This window comes from Oreochromis aureus, linkage group 3 (genome assembly GCF_013358895.1).
Source record: "Oreochromis aureus strain Israel breed Guangdong linkage group 3, ZZ_aureus, whole genome shotgun sequence".
NCBI classification, from domain to species: domain Eukaryota; kingdom Metazoa; phylum Chordata; class Actinopteri; order Cichliformes; family Cichlidae; genus Oreochromis; species Oreochromis aureus.
Genome location: NC_052944.1, coordinates 62,061,009 through 62,078,701, shown reverse-complemented (window position 1 = coordinate 62,078,701; position 17,693 = coordinate 62,061,009). Strand labels below are relative to the sequence as shown.

The window sequence follows — 17,693 nt, the reverse complement described above, 5'->3', positions numbered from 1 at the left end:
GAGTGTGGCTGACGTGACATCTAAATGCACAGAAGTCTGCAGTAACTCAGTTGGTTCAAGGTCATGCTCTAAGATATGTTTGGTCAGAGTGTATCCTGCTGGACAACCAGAGAAAGCTGTCAAGATGTATGCTGTTCTAGACGAACAAAGCAATCGCTCCTTGGCTAAAACGTACTTTTTTGACATCTTCAACATTGAGGAACAGCTTGAACCGTATACACTGAAAACATGCTCAGGTGTTGTGGAGATAGCAGGGAGACGAGCCCGTGACTTCATTTTGGAATCCCTTGATGGCACCACTCAGCTTCCCCTGCCTACTCTTATTGAGTGTGATATGATACCTGATGATAGGACGGAAATCCCATCCCCAGAAATCACTCATTACTACCCACATCTGAAGGCAATCAAGGGAAAAATCCCAGAAATTGATCCAGAAGCTGACATTCTCCTTCTCCTTGGCAGAGACATTCTGCGTGTGCACAAAGTCAGAGAACAGCATAATGGTCTCCATAATGAACCATACGCTCAGCGACTCGACCTTGGTTGGGTGATCGTAGGAGAAGTGTGTCTGGGAGAAGTGCATAAGACATCCAACATCTGTGTATACAAGACCAACATTCTACCAAATGGACGAGCTTCACTCTTGAGTGCATGTCCAAACAATATGCAAGTCAAAGAAAAGCTTGGTTGTCACACCTCAAACCTAAGTCTTCAAAGCTCTGCACAACACTTGGAAAGTAAGGAAAGTGAGTTTGCCAGTCAGGTGTTTCAAAGGACACAACGTGATGACGTCCCGGCAATGTCAATCGATGACGAGAGTTTCTTGAAGACATTAGATGAAAAAGTCTATAAAGACAGTTACAATACTTGGGTTGCCCCATTACCTTTTTCGGTCACCACGAAACCACCTTCCCAATAACCGACCTCAAGCATTAAAGCGTCTTGCATCTCTTCAGAGAACTCTGGAGAAAAAACCACAAATGAGGAAACACTTCATCGATTTCATGCAAAGAATGTTTGTTGAAAAGCAAGCAGAGCCGGCGCCACCATTAAAAGAAGGTGAGGAAAGGTGGTATCTACCAATATTTGGGGTTTACCACCCACAAAAACCTGACCAGATAAGGGTAGTGTTTGATTCAAGTGCCAAACATGAAGGGATTTCCCTCAATGATGTGCTCCTGAGTGGACCCGACTTGAACAACACTCTCCTTGGGGTTCTGATCCGCTTCCGCAGAGAACCTATAGCAGTTACAGCGGATGTGCAGCAGATGTTCTACTGCTTCAAGGTCTGCGAGGAACATCGCAACTTTCTGAGGTTCTTATGGTATGAAAACAATGATCTCCAAAAGGCAGTGAAAGAGTTTCAATGACAGTACATGTATTTGGCAACAGTCCATCACCAGCAGTTGCCATTTACTGCCTCAGACGAGCTGCTAAGGAAGCAGATGACTCCACTACCAGTGCAAGGGAGTTCATCACACGCAATTTTTATGTGGATGATGGACTTGCATCTTTTCCTAATGAAGCAGAAGCCACTGGTGTCCTGCGCACTGCCCAAGCGATGCTAGCTAGGTCAAACATTAAGCTACACAAGATTGCATCGAACAGCAGCAGTGTTATGCAAGCATTCCCACCAGAAGACTTGGCCAAGGATTTGAAAGATCTAGACTTAGGAGTGGAGTCACTACCTCTTCAGAGGAGTCTAGGCCTAATTTGGAATCTGGAGACAGACAACTTCACCTTCTGTGTGTCGAAGGAGGAGAAGCCCTTGACAAAAAGAGGGATTTTGTCTGCAGTGAACAGTTTATTTGACCCTTTGGGATTTGTAGTGCCAGTCACAGTGGGAGGAAGACATTTAGTGAGAAACCTCTCCGTTGAACAGTATGACTGGGACACACCATTGCCAGCTTCAAAACAAGAACACTGGAAACTCTGGAAAGACTCTATGAAAGACTTAGATCAGCTCCAGATTCCAAGACTATATGTTCCAGTGTCTTTGTCCACACAGACTCAGCACAGAGAGTTGTGCGTGTTTTCAGATGCATCAGTCATGGCTATAGCTGCTGTGGCTTACTTGAAAACAATTTCTGCAACAGGAGAGATCCATGTGGGATTTGTTATGGCAAAGGCAAAGCTGGCCCCACACCCAGCGCACACCGTGCCACGTCTTGAGCTCTGTGCTGCGGTTTTGGCAGCTGAAATGGCGGTCTTCATCCAAGATGAAATGGATATTGACATTCATTCTGTGACGTACTATACTGACAGCAAAATAGTACTGGGTTACATATATATAACACCTCACGCAGGTTTTATGTCTATGTGTCAAACAGGATAGCACAGATCAGAAAGTCGTCTCGTCCAGATCAGTGGCATTACATCACCACTGAAGAAAACCCGCAGACCATGGAACTCGGCCAACAACTGCTGCAGCTCTCAAAAGCACCAATTGGTTCACTGGACCATCATTTCTATTGGGCCCTTCACAAGGACTCCTTCCCCAGAGTGATGACTTTGAGCTGATACATCCGGAGGTGGATCCAGAAGTTCGCCCTGAAGTAACGACTTTCAGCACAATGGTTAAAAAAAGCTCGCTTGGAGCTCAAAGGTTTCTTACATTTTCCACTTGGAGAGCTTTGACTCGTGCAGTCTCCACACTAATCAAAAGGCAAGGAGTGTTGCAGATACACATGGTGGCAACACTGGAAATGAAGATGAACAAGCAGTAACAGTGATCATTAAGACTGCACAACAAGATGCCTTTGGAAGGGAGTTGCAGTGTCTTGTCAAAGGGGACCGAATCCCAAAACAAAGTCCACTGCGAAAGCTGACACCATTTCTGGACAAAGATGGGCTGCTAAGAGTTGGCGGCCGTATGTCCTCAACCGATATGTCCTTTGATGATAAACATCCTCTGGTGATTCCCAAGACGCATATTGCTACGTTATTGGTCAGAAAATATCATGAACAGTCTGCACACCAAGGACGTCATTTCACGGAGGGAGCTATTAGATTGGCAGGACTTTGGCTGATTGGGGAAAAAGACTTGTATCTAGTGTGATACACAAATGTGTAACTTGCAAAAGGCTGAGAGGTAAAATGGAGGACCAGAAGATGTCAGACTTGCCATCTGAAAGACTTTCACCAGATCCACCATTCACTCACGTAGGGTTGGATGTTTTTGGACCTTGGATGGTGACTGCCCGGCGAACAAGAGGAGGGCATGCGGAAAGTAAACGATGGGCAGTAATGTTCACTTGTTTGACTACCAGATCTGTGCACATTGAGGTTATAGAGACTATGACCACTACAAGCTTCATCAATGGGCTCAGACGTTTCATTGCCATAAGAGGGCCGATCAAAACAATCAGATCAGACCGGGGAACAAATTTCACTGGCGCCTGTAAAGAACTCAAACTTGATGCATCAGATTCTGAGGTGAGGAGTTACCTTAAAGACAACAAGTGTACTTGGATATTCAATCCTCCCACTCTTCCCACATGGGTGGGGTGTGGGAGAGGATGATTGGCATTGCTCGCTAATCTTAGATGCTCTTCTTATGAAGCTGAATCCATCGTACCTCACACATGAGACACTTGTCACCCTGATGGCAGAGGTTACCGCCATTATAAATTCAAGACCATTGGTCTCAGTGTCTTCTGACCCAGAAGCACCGGCAGTTCTCACCCGTCAATGTTGTTGACACAGAAAAGAGATACATTGACTGCTCCCTCTGGGGATTTTGATGTTAATGATCTGTCCAAGAAACACTGGAAAAGGGTCCAAGCACTCGCTGATGCATTTTGGAAAAGGTGGAAAACGGAGTATCTGACCACGCTTCAAACACAGAGAAAGTGGACAACAGAGAAGCCAAATCTTCAAGTGGGCGATGTTGTACTGATGAAGGATTCACAAGTAAAAGGACTGAGTGGCCTGTTGGACTTGTGATTAAAGCCTTTCTAGCCAAGATCATAGAGTACGTAAGGTAGAAGTGAAGGTAGTCAAGAATGGCACTCCTAAAGTGTATTTGCGGCCAGTGTCGGAGGTTGTTTTACTACTACATCCAGAGAAAGGGTAGTGGTATAGTTCATTATACCAGGCGGGAGTGTGCTGCCACTGCTGGGGTGCAGTAGCTCCACCACCCCACTAGGGGCGGAAGCGGGTTTGTGTACTCAAGTTTCGCTAGTAGATATAGGAAAAGTTCATGGAGTCTGGCTAAGTTGAAACCAGCACACAAAATATTAGCTCTGAAGTTGGCTGTACTGGAGCATGAGAAATATATGCTTGTAAGTACGATTATAGTCTGTGTTCATGTTAAGCATGTGATGTAAAATGTGTTGTTGACTCTCATATTTGAAGCCGGCATGTTAGCTGCACTGCCGATGCTAATTGTGTTAGCGTGTCAATGGGAAATTCCATTATAAGTTAGCATTAAGCTAGCGGGATTTGGGGTTTACATATGTTCATTTATTTTTCTTGGCTACACAAGCAGTAATTCAAGTCTTATGTCTGTACTTTGTAATGTGAGAAATATATTATGTTCCAAATGTATGTTTTAATATGCTTTTCTTATGTTTGTAGTTTTACAGTGCCTTCATTAGGGAGACAAATAAACCCTGCAATGAGAACTGGAAGCCTTTGCCTCTCCTTTTGAAGAACTGTTTATCTATCTGCCAAACTGGGCATCAACGTACAGGGAGGGCAGAATAGCAACACTAAATGTTTTTACAGTGTCAGCATCCTCTAGAGCAGGGCTGTCAAACATAAGGGTAAGAATCGGCCTGCCAAGGACTGTGATTTGGCTCACTGCACAGCTTTGGATCATAACGGGCTGCATATCGTTAGCTTCATAGCATAATTGCCTAAGTCATGTTTTTGTGTTAGGCACTTAGGCACTTATGCTATGAAGCTAACGATATGTGGAAAGTCAGTTTGACGCCCAACTCTAGAGAAAAAGGACAACAGTCCACACAGAATCCAGAAACTAGAAAAGATAAGGACAGAAAGCTGAGAGGGGCACGAACAGACCAACAACAAAGTCAACAACAAAGACGAAAGCACGATCAGATATCTCCTGCACCGAGACACGGACCCAACAGCTGGATGCAAAGACAGAACACGTGAAAAGATACTGCGTCCCAGAGGCCAACAAGGGAGCTTAAACAAAAACGTCTTAAACTTTTATATTGTGTATATTTAACTTCAGCTGTGCTCTCAGACAGACTGTGGAGCGGCTCCCAGCAGAAGTGGGCCACTTACGTCACCTTCATGTCCGAGGGTCAGTGGGAGCTCTTCAACACCACCTGGTAAAGAACTATATAGGACCAGTGACTGTAATAAAGAACCCATCACTGTGTGAGGACACAAACCAGTATCTTTGGCAGTGAGGACAGGACCGAGTAAACTATCTAAATACTGCAGATTTATTGAGGCTGTGCTAAATGATGAGGTCACTAAACAGGAAGTACAGAAAAATTTAACAGAATAGGTTTTATCACATGATCACAGTCTCTCTGTCTACCCTGTGGGAGGGGCCTAGAGTAGGCATGAGTATTACAGCCATTTCCTCCAGACTGAGAAAACAAAGCTGATCCAGAGAAACGAGAGACAGAGCAGCAGCAGCCACACAGTCAGGAGGTGTCTGCATCATTAAAGGACACTTTGGCATTATATCTGCACCATAGCACACACACACTGGGATAACACATAGGAAGATGATGGAAGAGGTGGGAGGCGGAGCAAGTCTCCAGTTTCACCAATCACAATCCATCAGGACTGTTCATCGACATGACCAAACGCTATCACAGACACATTTCTGCTTACTGTCAGAAGACGAGGACGATCCCATGAAACAGGAAGGATTTAACTCTTCTGTGACATCAACGCCAACAGAGGCTGAAACACGTCCTAGCATTCAAAATCACAGATCCCCACGGGTACACTCCCATCACTGCACCTCCACAGTGCAGCTGGAAGTGTGTACGAGTATTCACTCACCCTGCAGGGATCTGTGATTACTCTCACAGAATATGAATCATGATACAGACATTTTTCTTTCTCTCTGGTGGAGGTGGGTTGAAGTTCTTTACTGTCCAACAGCTGTGTTGGACAGAAACAATCACATGTTTACCTCACTGAAGGTCACCATGCTCACCTGTGATCAGCGTGGGAGGAGTTTCAGGCCTTCAGACTGACGCTGCAGGTCCAGTGCTGCACCGACGTTGTTCGGTCCCGAGTCATGGGGGCAGCAAAAGACTTGTCAAAGGATCTGCAGAAGAAGAAAGCTGAACTTTATTAAGCAGGAAAAAGACGTAGAACCACTAGATGTCAGTAAAGAGCTGCTCCCCTGCCCCATCATCATGTGCTTGCATGCTGTAACTTCTACATCAGGTTCTAGTGCACAACCATGTACCTGCGTTTCTCCTGCCCTGAACTGATATGTAACACCTGAAACTGTCCAGCAGCTCTCAGTCTTTGTGTCTCCACGTCTCTGCTGGATGGATTCACCCACTGAAGTCAGGACTCAGTGTGGAGCTGGGTGTGGAAAATATCCTGTATCATCATCACATGACACAGTGGGGTCCACAGAGGGTGGCACCGGTGACACAGGTAAGCTCATGGTCACTGGGAGGCTGAGAGTGGAGTCAGTGTTGCTGTGGTTTGTCTGTGTGTGGAGATGAAACACACCAGTGCTGTGTGTGCTGTTCCCCCTCACATCTGTTTGACCTCTGTCACCATGAGCTGACCTCTGCTCCTCCTGCCATCTCTCACTGAACTAACTTTGTTAAATGGAAAGAAATCGTGTACACAAAATGTTTCCTTACAAGGTGAAGGAGGTTTTATTTAGACCGATTCTTTGACTTTAGTGTGAAAAACCTCCTTCAAACATGTCAGAGTGGTACAGTCTGTGGACTTTCCCACAAACGTTGCTCTCGTGCTTCCACACAGCTGTCACAAAGACACATTACCAACTTCATGTCCAAAAAAAGCTCCCAGATTTATACTTTTCCACGTCCACGTCCATAAATGTGAGTCTTCAAATGAAAAGCGGCACCTCCTGTTTCCATGGAAGAAATGTAAAACCACATGGAAGCTTTAAACATTAATGTTTGCGATGCTGTTGGCATCTCATCTTCAGTCTGGCATGTTTTATACTCATGCACGTCTTGTTTGTGTTTCTGTTATGATGTCATAACTTCCCTTGTTATCATTCATGAAGATTAATCCTGTTTTCTGTATCTGATTTGATTGTTTATGAGAAGCTGAGTACAGCTCAGGTGATCATCCACCATGTTTCCTCCAGCCTGTGATCAGACTGGTGCTCCACCTGGTGGTGGTGATGCCGCTCAGCTGTTGCCATGGAAACAGAAACGGCTACATGTCATTTTGTGTGATTCAGTCACTGTAATGTGTTTAAAGGGTGAGAGATGCTGAGATCAAAAAAGTGTCACTATGGTTTCAATAAACATTTAAATAAATCCAGCAGGAAATGAGTTTATGGTGACTCTGCTCCAGTGTTTGTAACATGGAGCGAAGACTGTGGTCACACATCACATGCTGATACAGATCAGCAGAACAGACAGATGGAGGATAGAAAGAGTATAGATGGATAAAGGATGGATGAAGGATGGAGGAAGGATGCATGAAGGATGGAGGTATATTGTGTGCAGTACCTTACTGGGAGAGATCAGCTCAAAGTGCTGCCATAGAGGGGAACCCCTTCGTCTGTCGCCAGGCTCCATGGTAACGAGCTCCTCTACGTCACAGGTTAAACTTCAACACGAACACTGACATGCGCATTTTGCGGGGATCCAATCCTCTTTATATATGTTCGTAAATCACAGAGACACTACAGCTACGCATTGCTGCATTTGAGCCTCCACACACGTGACTTACCCGGACATGTGGTCAGGTGACGGCAGCCGCGGGTTAATTTTCCTTGCGCTTCTACACTGAGGTTTACGGTAGCGCATCTCTTTCGCTGATTGATCCTCCGATTAAAGGAAAAAATAATTAAGGTTTGTGGTAATGAATAAACATGTTATAATTAGATTTACTATATTGCACCGTTTAAGATAAACGCTGTGTGTGCGTGTGTGTGTTCTTGTTTGTGAGAGAGAGCAAGAGAGAGAGAGAGGTACCATCGTGCACAAGCGCAGAAGCACATGGTCATACATGCAGCTTCAGTAAGTTTGCAGTATTTTTAAATAGATTAGTTGCTCTAATGTAAAAAGTAAATGACACAAGAGTGAATATACAATGTAACTTTATGGATAGAAGACGAGGCAACAGCTGTGATGATTTGGTGCTCTATAAATCAAATTCAATTGAACGAATGGTAATCAACTATCTACACCTCAGGCTGAGGTTCAGTGTCTGATCCTGGGTCAGGCAGATCTCCCTGGTTACAATGAGAGGAAGTGACAAACGAGCAAAGAGAGAGAGGGTGGGACATGGACACTAGAACAGAGACGTAAATGGGACAAGAAGGTGTTTGGAGATAACTAGAAGAATGGAAGTATCAGGTCTGGTCCTTCTAATATAGACGCATTTCCTTCACCACAGAACGAGTAGTACGTGTAACAGACTCTGTAATCCTCACTGTGATCAGTGCTGTCGGTCCAGATCAGAGGACATGTTGGATCTCTTATTGTTTAATGTCCATATTAAACAGCCGCTGACTCACTCTCATCGCTTGAGGAATCTGTATTTTGCAGATCAAATTTTTGTGACATATGCGTGACATAATAAATAAATAAAACAAATATCATAATAGACCTGTATATGAAGTCAAGCTAATTTTTTCTGTTTGACTAGCACCTCTTAATTAACAAACTAATCCTCATTCCTAGCTTGCACATGAAAAACCTGAGGCTGCTAATAAAGTTTTTTTAATTTTAGAATCATAAAAGCATAGAAAGTTGAAATCCCCTAAAATATTGAAACTTTGGTTGTCAAAGAACAAGTTTGATCAAACGTACCTTGATTTTTAAGCTAAGTCAGTTCTAATGGTCTAATTTATATGTTGTTGGCTTATTCGGCTATACTTGGCTAAAACATATTTCCAAATTATCAACTAGCTAACCAATATTAGCATTCATTGTGAAATAACTAACTTACATTCAGACAGAAAATGCTGAAACTTAGATTTTTGGTGGACTTTTCCTATTCAACAAAAACCTTAAGACATAAGATATAAGAAACTTAAAAAAAATGTAATCACTTTTCATACCTTTAAAGTTGCTCCACATGCTGCTGCTCTCCAGCGCACACGTCCATAGCTGCGTTCAAGGCCTATGGTGCACCTCCCCTCTCCTGTCTTTAGGCTATCCCTGCTCTGTCCCTCTCGACTGTCACACACACACAAACTCCAGACCTGCATTCACCTCTTCCCTCTGAGCCCCCTGCCCCACAGCCATACCAAACCATTTATTTTGATCTTTTTATCTTTAAGTTCTTCATTGTTGTTCATACACTGAGGGCCATGGGAGCATTGCAAATTCAAATTCCAGCGCATGCTCTGTGCATATGGTCTTAGTAGCTTGGGGGGAAAAAAGTGTCTGGACCTGCTCATCTCCGCTGCCGAGCCCGGCCAGCACCTGGTCGTCTCCGCTCACGGCTCAGGAGATTCAGCCGCCACCTGTTCCACCATCCGCTGCGTCGCCTGCTGCTGCTACGCCACCATCTGGTCCTGCCCCGTCTGGTCCTACACCCAACAAGCCTCGACCAGTACACCCGGCGCCCGTCAGTCACCGCCACTGTCTTGCGCGCGTCCGGCTTCTGGACTTGTTGAGTCGGCCCCGCTGCTACTTTTCATGTGGTCAGCCCCCGAAATATTGAACTATGGACTGTTATGCCGCCCCCTAAACTGTTTCTGGACTCATGGTTTACCGAGCTCCTCAGTTTGAGTTTTGGGCTCCTGCTGCTGGAATTTTGATTTCTTTGGACTGCTTTCCTGGACTCCAGCGTTTTTGTTTTGAACTATTTTCCTATGTTTCTGGACTCTGTTTGGACTCATGCTCCCTGTGTGTTGTTTTGTTTTGGTTTTGTGTCCCTGTGACCCCTGTGATAGTGACATTTGAATCTCTGTGTTACTTTACTGCTATAATATATATAACAGCTGATATTTGCTGACCCAGTGAGAGAGGAGGGCAGTAGGAGCACGCCTACGCATTACATGTTAAGTCTGAGCACCGCAAATCATACAAATAAAGGGACATAAATGAGAAGTGCTGACATTTCAACATCTTCTATAAAAACATCAAAGATGGATAGATCTGACTTGGCACATGTTTTACAGGTTAAGCAAAGTAAAGTGTTTTCTTTATGCAATGTAATGTCTATAAAGTGTTAAACAGTCCTGGTAAATCTGAGCAGCTCTGTACTCCTCTGGACTCTCTCTATTCCCATTGCAAGACATAGAGACAAAAAAGGTGACTTTACCTTTAGTAATGTAAAAGATGTGACTAAGACTAAGTTCCAGTCATAGTCAGGTGTGTGTGTCTGTTTTACTGCTAATGAATGTTTGTGTTTTTTTCTTTAGACTTGCCAACATTCCCTGTCACTCCTCCTGTCAGTCAACATTTTTGCCTCATCGAACTCAACGTAAGAGCAGAAAAATGTCATAAAAGTTGTCCATTTTATTTTCCCTCCTTCTTTTAATTTATAATAAGTTGTTAACAGTAACCAAGGATATTCCCTGGATTTACCCACTGTCAATTAAAGTTACAATCCAACAAATGACTTTAACTTTGCATTCAATAAGACTCATAAAGGAATGAGGACATGAAAGTAGATAATAGTGGAACTTTTAAAAATGCATTTGAAATTCCAATCAATCAGTGATTGGAAACATCCAACCTCTTCGAGCAATGGATGTTTCCCCATTCTTAATTATAGGAACCTATTCAGTGCTTGTGGTTTCTCTGGGACTGGAACTTCAAGATTCCAGTGGAATTAGATCTGCATTAACATGAACTCTCCAACAGCAGACCAGAGAGAATAAATGAGCCAAGAGGAACAAAGGCTTTTATATTCACTTCTGTAGAAAATAACCATGGCTAGTAAACAATAAAAACACATAATCCACATAAAATAGGTTGTTGCAGGATTCATTTTTTGTTTCATTGATAGCAGCAAGAAAGTCATAGTACACCACAATCCAATGTACAAAACTGTTATTAGCTTTTAATTTCTCAGAATGAAAAGCTTACAAGACAACATTACTTACACATCATGCAGAAAGACAGTCACATCAGGGGAAGAATGACAGCCAGGGAGAAACTTATTCCACCACTAAGTACTGTTGGTGATAACCGAGACAATAAAGATTTGCTTTTTCCTCTTAGTTGGCTGTAAGAACATCAGTGCACATTAGCACACTTGAGAAACAGGTGTGAGGTGTCAGCTGTCAGGTAGGTGATGAGTGAAGAACAGAACAGAATCCATTTCCTCTTCAAACTGCTCCTCTGTCATCTTCACTGTGATGTTTCCAGTTTTGTTTAGTCCTTCAAGAAAAAAAAAGAAGAAACATTTCATAATAATGCCATTCAGTGTCTGTTCCAGCACTGATTGCCAAAACTGAAAAGTGGAAACAGCGGGAGACTCACATTTCAAACATTCTGCAGTTCAAGTGGAAGCTAGTATGAACCAACATTTTCTTGTTTACGTTTTCTGTAGATCAAAAAAACAACACCAACAACAATAAGGACAACAGCAACTACCACACCAATGATCAGTCCAACAGATCCATCCTCTGTGTGTCCTCCTGTCTGACCTGCAGGTGAGAAACAGGTGTGAGGTGTCAGCTGTCAGGTAGGTGATGAGTGAAGAACAGAACAGAATCCATTTCCTCTTCAAACTGCTGTCAGACATTATCTACTATCATTATCAATTAATAAGAGAAGTAGTGAAAGATAATTAGATACCTTTGCACTTTGTTTCTATTTTGTTTGTAAATTGTAACATTATCACTGAATTTACATTAAAAACACTTCACAAGATACTTTAAAAAAAAAAGGAACAATTTAAAATCATATAAACAGAAGCTTCTGTTTTTCTTACAATGTGGGTTCTCTCAATGGGATTCCAAGATATGACAATTTTGGGGGTTTTGCTTTATTTAAAGCAAACAAAATTAAACAAGGTTCATTTTGTAGATTTTATCTAACATAGGCTTAAGATGCCTTTGAGATACAAAAAGAAGATCAAGAACTCTGCAAACGTACTTATAGATTTAACTTTCAGCTGCACTACATGCTGGGCTTCAGAAACTGCTCTCTTACGGCGTTCAGCGTGACTGCCTATCACATAACACTCATATGTTCCAGTGTCATTAGTGGTGGTGTTGTAGAGAATAAGGGACACGTTTCCATGTTTAATTTGTGGGTCACTCAGCTTCACTCGGCCACGAAAGGATGGATGCTGGATGTTTTCATAGAGGCGATTCTCTCGGTAAAAGAACACATGCATATTTGTTCCCAGATCTCTCCTGATCCATGATAACTTTTCCACTTTGCCAATACTGGAATCACGACACTTCAGTAGTGCATTATCTCCAGCTTCTACTACTTGTTTTCGTTCTACGTCAAACAGAAAAGAAAGAAAAAGTATATGCAAAGTGCATTATTGTCACTTGAGCCTTTGACACAATCCTTTAAAATTACATTATTATCATATCAGTTGCCAAGTCTACTTTGGAGCGGATCAAAATGCTTGCTTAGCGTGCACTAACAAAACACAGGTTTCTTGTTTACAGAAGGGGGAAACCCAAACAGGAAAGACTTGTTATTTCTGTCAATCCAGTAGAAGAAGTCGAAAGTAGCAGAGGTAAAAAATCATGACAATAATGGGCAGACACTACTAGCACTTAATAAAATAGAAAACAATATCAGCTGTAAAAAAAAGCATTTCACGTCATCAAGCAAAGATACATTACAAAAGGAGAGAGGAAAGAAGCACAAATAACTTATTCAAAGACTTTTCCTCAAGCAATTATTTGACCTTTGGTTTTACTGGTCTTAACATCTTTCTATATAATTTTTTTAAACTTATTTACATATTTGTGCTGTTCAGCTTACCATCGAGAGCAGAAGCAAATCCAAAAAGATATGTCGTAAAGGAAAAGCAGAGAAGAGATGTTAAGTCCATGGCACAGAGAACAGACTTTGACACTACATAACAACAACATGCAGGCAGGGGAGGAACCGAAGTGACGTTATTGGTCATGTGTGTGTGTGTTTCTCACTGAAGCAAGGTTTGAATGGTTCAGGGAAAGTTTTACTTTGAGCTTGAAGCTTGTATCTGTGTCATATCGGCCATCATTAGTTTAATTATTTTAGAGTGTCAAAATGATTACTTAGAAAGTGCTTAGGAGAATGACCAGAAATATGGACTTATTTAACCTGCTTGTGACTTGTAAAACTGATGAAGGAATGGTGCAGGTACAGCAGCATTAGCCTGACTCTCAGAACTAAATCAACAACTCTATTTTGGTGGCTAAATAATACAATAAAACGAAAATGGAAATAGAAAATGACATTCTAGCATGTTTTGGGCCATGTGCAGTATTAGTCCTCTAGAGGGCACAGTTACCCCGTGACAGCCATAACAAATATATTTGCCTAAATGCACTACAATTTGATCTTAAACTGTTCCATACATGGTGGCAAAAGGTACATAAAACTGTTTCTGGCAGACTTTTTACTAAAGGTATTTCAAAGATGTAAACAAGAAGTAAAACTGAAGGAAGGAGCCTTAAAACAAATGTTTTTTAGCATGTAAAATACATTTTCTTTTTTAAGTTCCGAGTTTAGGCAGAGTCTGAAAGCAGGAAACTGGAATACAGGACTCAAAGAGTAGTCAAGAATATTGCTTAGTGTGGATCCACTAGGTTTTCAAGAAGTGCTGCCTGACTAACAACCCGACTTAAGGGCCTAAATGACAGCTGAATCTGCTAAATCACTTAGACTTTCACTTACTTGCTTTCATTAATTGCATCTCCCTCTTTTCTCCTTTTCTCTCAGTGGTTCAGATTCTTAGTCTTTCCTATAAATTATCGACATTCTTAAAAACTGTACCAATTTTCTTATCATTTTTCCGCTGTGCACCTCAAGTAGTGGTGAGAGAAAACCACACTACACTGTAACGCTCAAAGAGGAAGGAGGTGGGCTAAACTGTTGTAAGAAGCAGTCTGAACCTCATGTGACTTAATGATACGATGGGACAAACCACTCTGCTTTTCCTGCTTTGTAAGTACAGACTTTTGTCTATATTATAAAAATTACATTACTAATGTCGAAGTTGTACAAAAAGGACAGTAACCTTTTACTTTCAAAGTTGTAGACTTTAATTTTGCAAGACAAATTAAACTATAAAATGTGAGTTTCAACATAAGGAAAACAATTGTGATGACCAAACTTGAATGGAAATACATTTTTACCAGTTTAATTGTTAATTCAATGTTAAAACAAAAGTCCAAATCTGATGAAACAAATCTGAGCAAGAAGCTTATCTCAACAAAAGTTCCAAAAGTTTCTGTCATCACATTAAGATCAAATGTGCAAAGAAAATATTGAGTAGTTTAAAAGCTGGTGTATAAACTTTGTAGCTACAGATGAATAACATGTTCTTTTGTGGGTTTTTTGTTGCTGTTATTATATCTTTTTCACACATTTGAGGTATGAAAGGCATAAACCTCAAGAAAGAAGAAAAGAGCTCTCAGGATGAAATTAAAGTGGAAATGACCAGAAAAGGTCACCTGTAAAACAAAACACTAAACATTAAACTGGTTAAAACTTTTCTTTTGAATGTGATGATCTGTAGAAGAACTATAAGCCAAACCCTGGAAACATTTGGAGGATGTCCAAACTGCACAGAGATGTTTTCATGGATTTAAGCAGGATGCACAGATGCCTTCCTTTGGGTTAAGATACAATACAATACAATTTTATTTACATAGTACATTTAAAACCAAAAGCACACCAAAGTGCTTCACAGTAATGCAATAGTGATTGTTATAAAACATTAACAAAGTACAAAAACAAGCATTAGTACTCGTACTGTCAGATGGGAAGCACTAATTAAACCAGGAGTGTGGGTTAAATAAAATAGATATCAGGCCTCTGTTCAGAGAAGGTGGGGCACACCACAACAAAGAGGGGCCACGGTGGACGAGTAACATCCCATCATCACAGAAAAAGAGAGAGAGGATTTAAACTAGTTAAAGACAGAACCCTTAATGCCTACAGCATGTTACAGCCTCTTTAAAATAATATCATGGTCCACCATATCGAAAGCTGAGGACAAATCCAATAAAATTAAAACAGCGGGGTGACCTGAGTCAGCAATTAAAAGAAGATCGTTAAAGACCCTCTGCAGAGCCGTTTCAGTACTGTGGCGTGGTTTAAAGCCAGACTGAAATTTGTCACTAATACTATTTGTGCTTAAGTAGGCCTGTAGTTGCAATAAGACAATTTTCTCTAATACTTTAGATAAGAACAGGAGTTTGGAGATCAGTCTATAGTTTGCAGGATCATTCTGGCTGCTCTTTTTTGGAACAGGTTGCACTATTGCATGTTTAAAGGCAGTCGGGATATAGCCCACTAGTAATGATAGGTTCATCCAAGATAGAATGTAAGGCCCAATTCCATCAAAACCATCCTTAAAATGCAGGAAGGGAGAATGTCATGTACAGAATTCGAACTTCTCAGCTGTTCAATTACTCTCTTGAGGGTGGACAGTGAAATTGGCTCAAACTGATAAAAAGTCGACATTCATCCTAAAGTAGGAAGAAGGTTCACCACAGAAGGGTGTAAAAGTGATGCCCTTGACAATAAAATTTTTCTTGTAAAATGATTTAAAACTTGCTCATAGAGAGCTGGGGAGGCCAAAACCGACATTCCAGGACAAGGATTGATCACAGAGTTAAAGATTTTGAACAGGATTCAGGGGTTGTGGCTATTGGCCTGATATCTATTTTATTTAACCCACACTCCTGGACTGTAAACTGGACTGGACCAAGAACACCAATGCTATCTTCAAAAAAGGACAGAGTCGGCTTTTCCTACTGAGGCGACTCAGGTCCTTCAATGTTGGTAGGAAAATGCTGACCATGTTCTATCACTCGGTGTTGGAGAGCGTCGTGTTCTTTGCAGCTGTGTGCTGGGGAAGTGGGGTGAAGACAGCTGATGCCAACAGGCTGAACACACTGATTAGAAAGGCTGGTTCTGTTCTGGGTGTCAGACTTGAGAACCTGGAGGTGTCCGAGAGGAGAATGCTAAAAAAGCTTCTTTCTATCATGGACAACCCCTCCCACCCCATGCACGCCCCCATGATGGACCATTGGAGCAAACGCAGCAAAAGACTCATTGCCCCGAAATGCAGAACTGACCGCCACAGTAAATCCTTTGTACCGGTGGCAATAAGACTGTTTAACTCTTCCTCACTCTGTAGGTGATTCTCCTGAGACTATTACCAGTGTTATTCTGTTCCCTCCCAGACCGTGTAATATTACCCAACAGTACTTATTGAATATTTGTTTCATCCCCCATCATACGCTACTACTCCCTTTATTCTATTGCACAATACTTTGTCACTTTCTAGAATCGCCTGCACTGATAGTTAAGTTATTTATTCACCAGGATATAGTTATGTATATTACTTTGTTAGTGCAAGACATAGTATCGGATAACTCTATCCTACTGTATATTACTGTACACTATTCTTATTGTATATATTGTATATCTTATATCTATTTCATCTGTTCCTCTGTCTCTCCTGCTGCTTTGAGCATGTACATGACAAAAGAATTTCCCTCTGGATAAATAAAGTTGTTCTTATTCTTATTCTTATTCTTATTAGTCACAACAATATCCGACAAGAAAGCAGCTTTAATGGAAAATGAATCGCCTGAAATATAACAGAACCCACACATTTCAGAAAGGAGGAAAAAAAAAGATTAAAACGATTAACTGACATCCAAGGGGGAAATAGCTATTGTGAATTATGAATGCATCTTGTTAACTGAGCTACCTAGCAAATCCCAGAAAAACTCATTGGTTCTACCTGCTTGTCCAAATTTGCCAAATATGGTCTAATTTGTTCTGCACAAGCTGTCATAGTAGCTACTTCCTTTTTAAAATATGGTATCTGATCTTAACCAGAGTTAAAACTAACAGACTCATTTCTCTGCAGTGCAGACATCTTTGCTCATCAGCAGATCAACACAAGGTAAGTAAACCTCTTGGAAAACAGTAACATTTTCAGTGCGTGTGTGTTTCTATATTTTTTTGCTATATTACTAATGAAATATTCACACGAAGTACAAGAATGTGAACATTCTACACATGATACAATAACAGTGAGTGTAATAAATTCTCTCACAGCTCATCTGACTGTGAGTCCCAGCAGCTCTCAGTTGTTTGAAAACGGGTTTGTGTCTCTGAGCTGTGAAGACGTTCAAAGCTCTGCTGGATGGACTCTGAGGAGAAACACAAGTCAAGACATCAGTACTGAGTGTGGACCTGGTTGGGGAAAACCAGCTGGTTCTTTCTGTAACATCAGTTACACTGACACAGTTGACAGTGGAGTTTACTGGTGTGAGTCCAGAGAGGGTCCCATCAGTAACATGGTTAACCTGACAGTCACTGGTAAGCTGAGTGTGTGGAGTTAGTGTTGATGAAGCTGTGTGTAAATGG

At 41.6% G+C, this 17,693-nt stretch overlaps 1 long non-coding RNA gene across 1 annotated transcript; it reads right to left on the bottom strand.

The window, feature by feature from the left end:
* Window positions 1-11,092: 11,092 nt before the first annotated feature.
* On the bottom strand, window positions 11,093-13,208 carry LOC116325591. The gene is made up of 4 exons (XR_004199870.2): window positions 13,077-13,208; window positions 12,225-12,578; window positions 11,607-11,773; window positions 11,093-11,504 (listed from the first exon to the last, which is right to left on the bottom strand). It is a non-coding gene; the product is annotated as an uncharacterized LOC116325591 (long non-coding RNA).
* Between the last annotated feature and the right edge of the window lie 4,485 nt (window positions 13,209-17,693).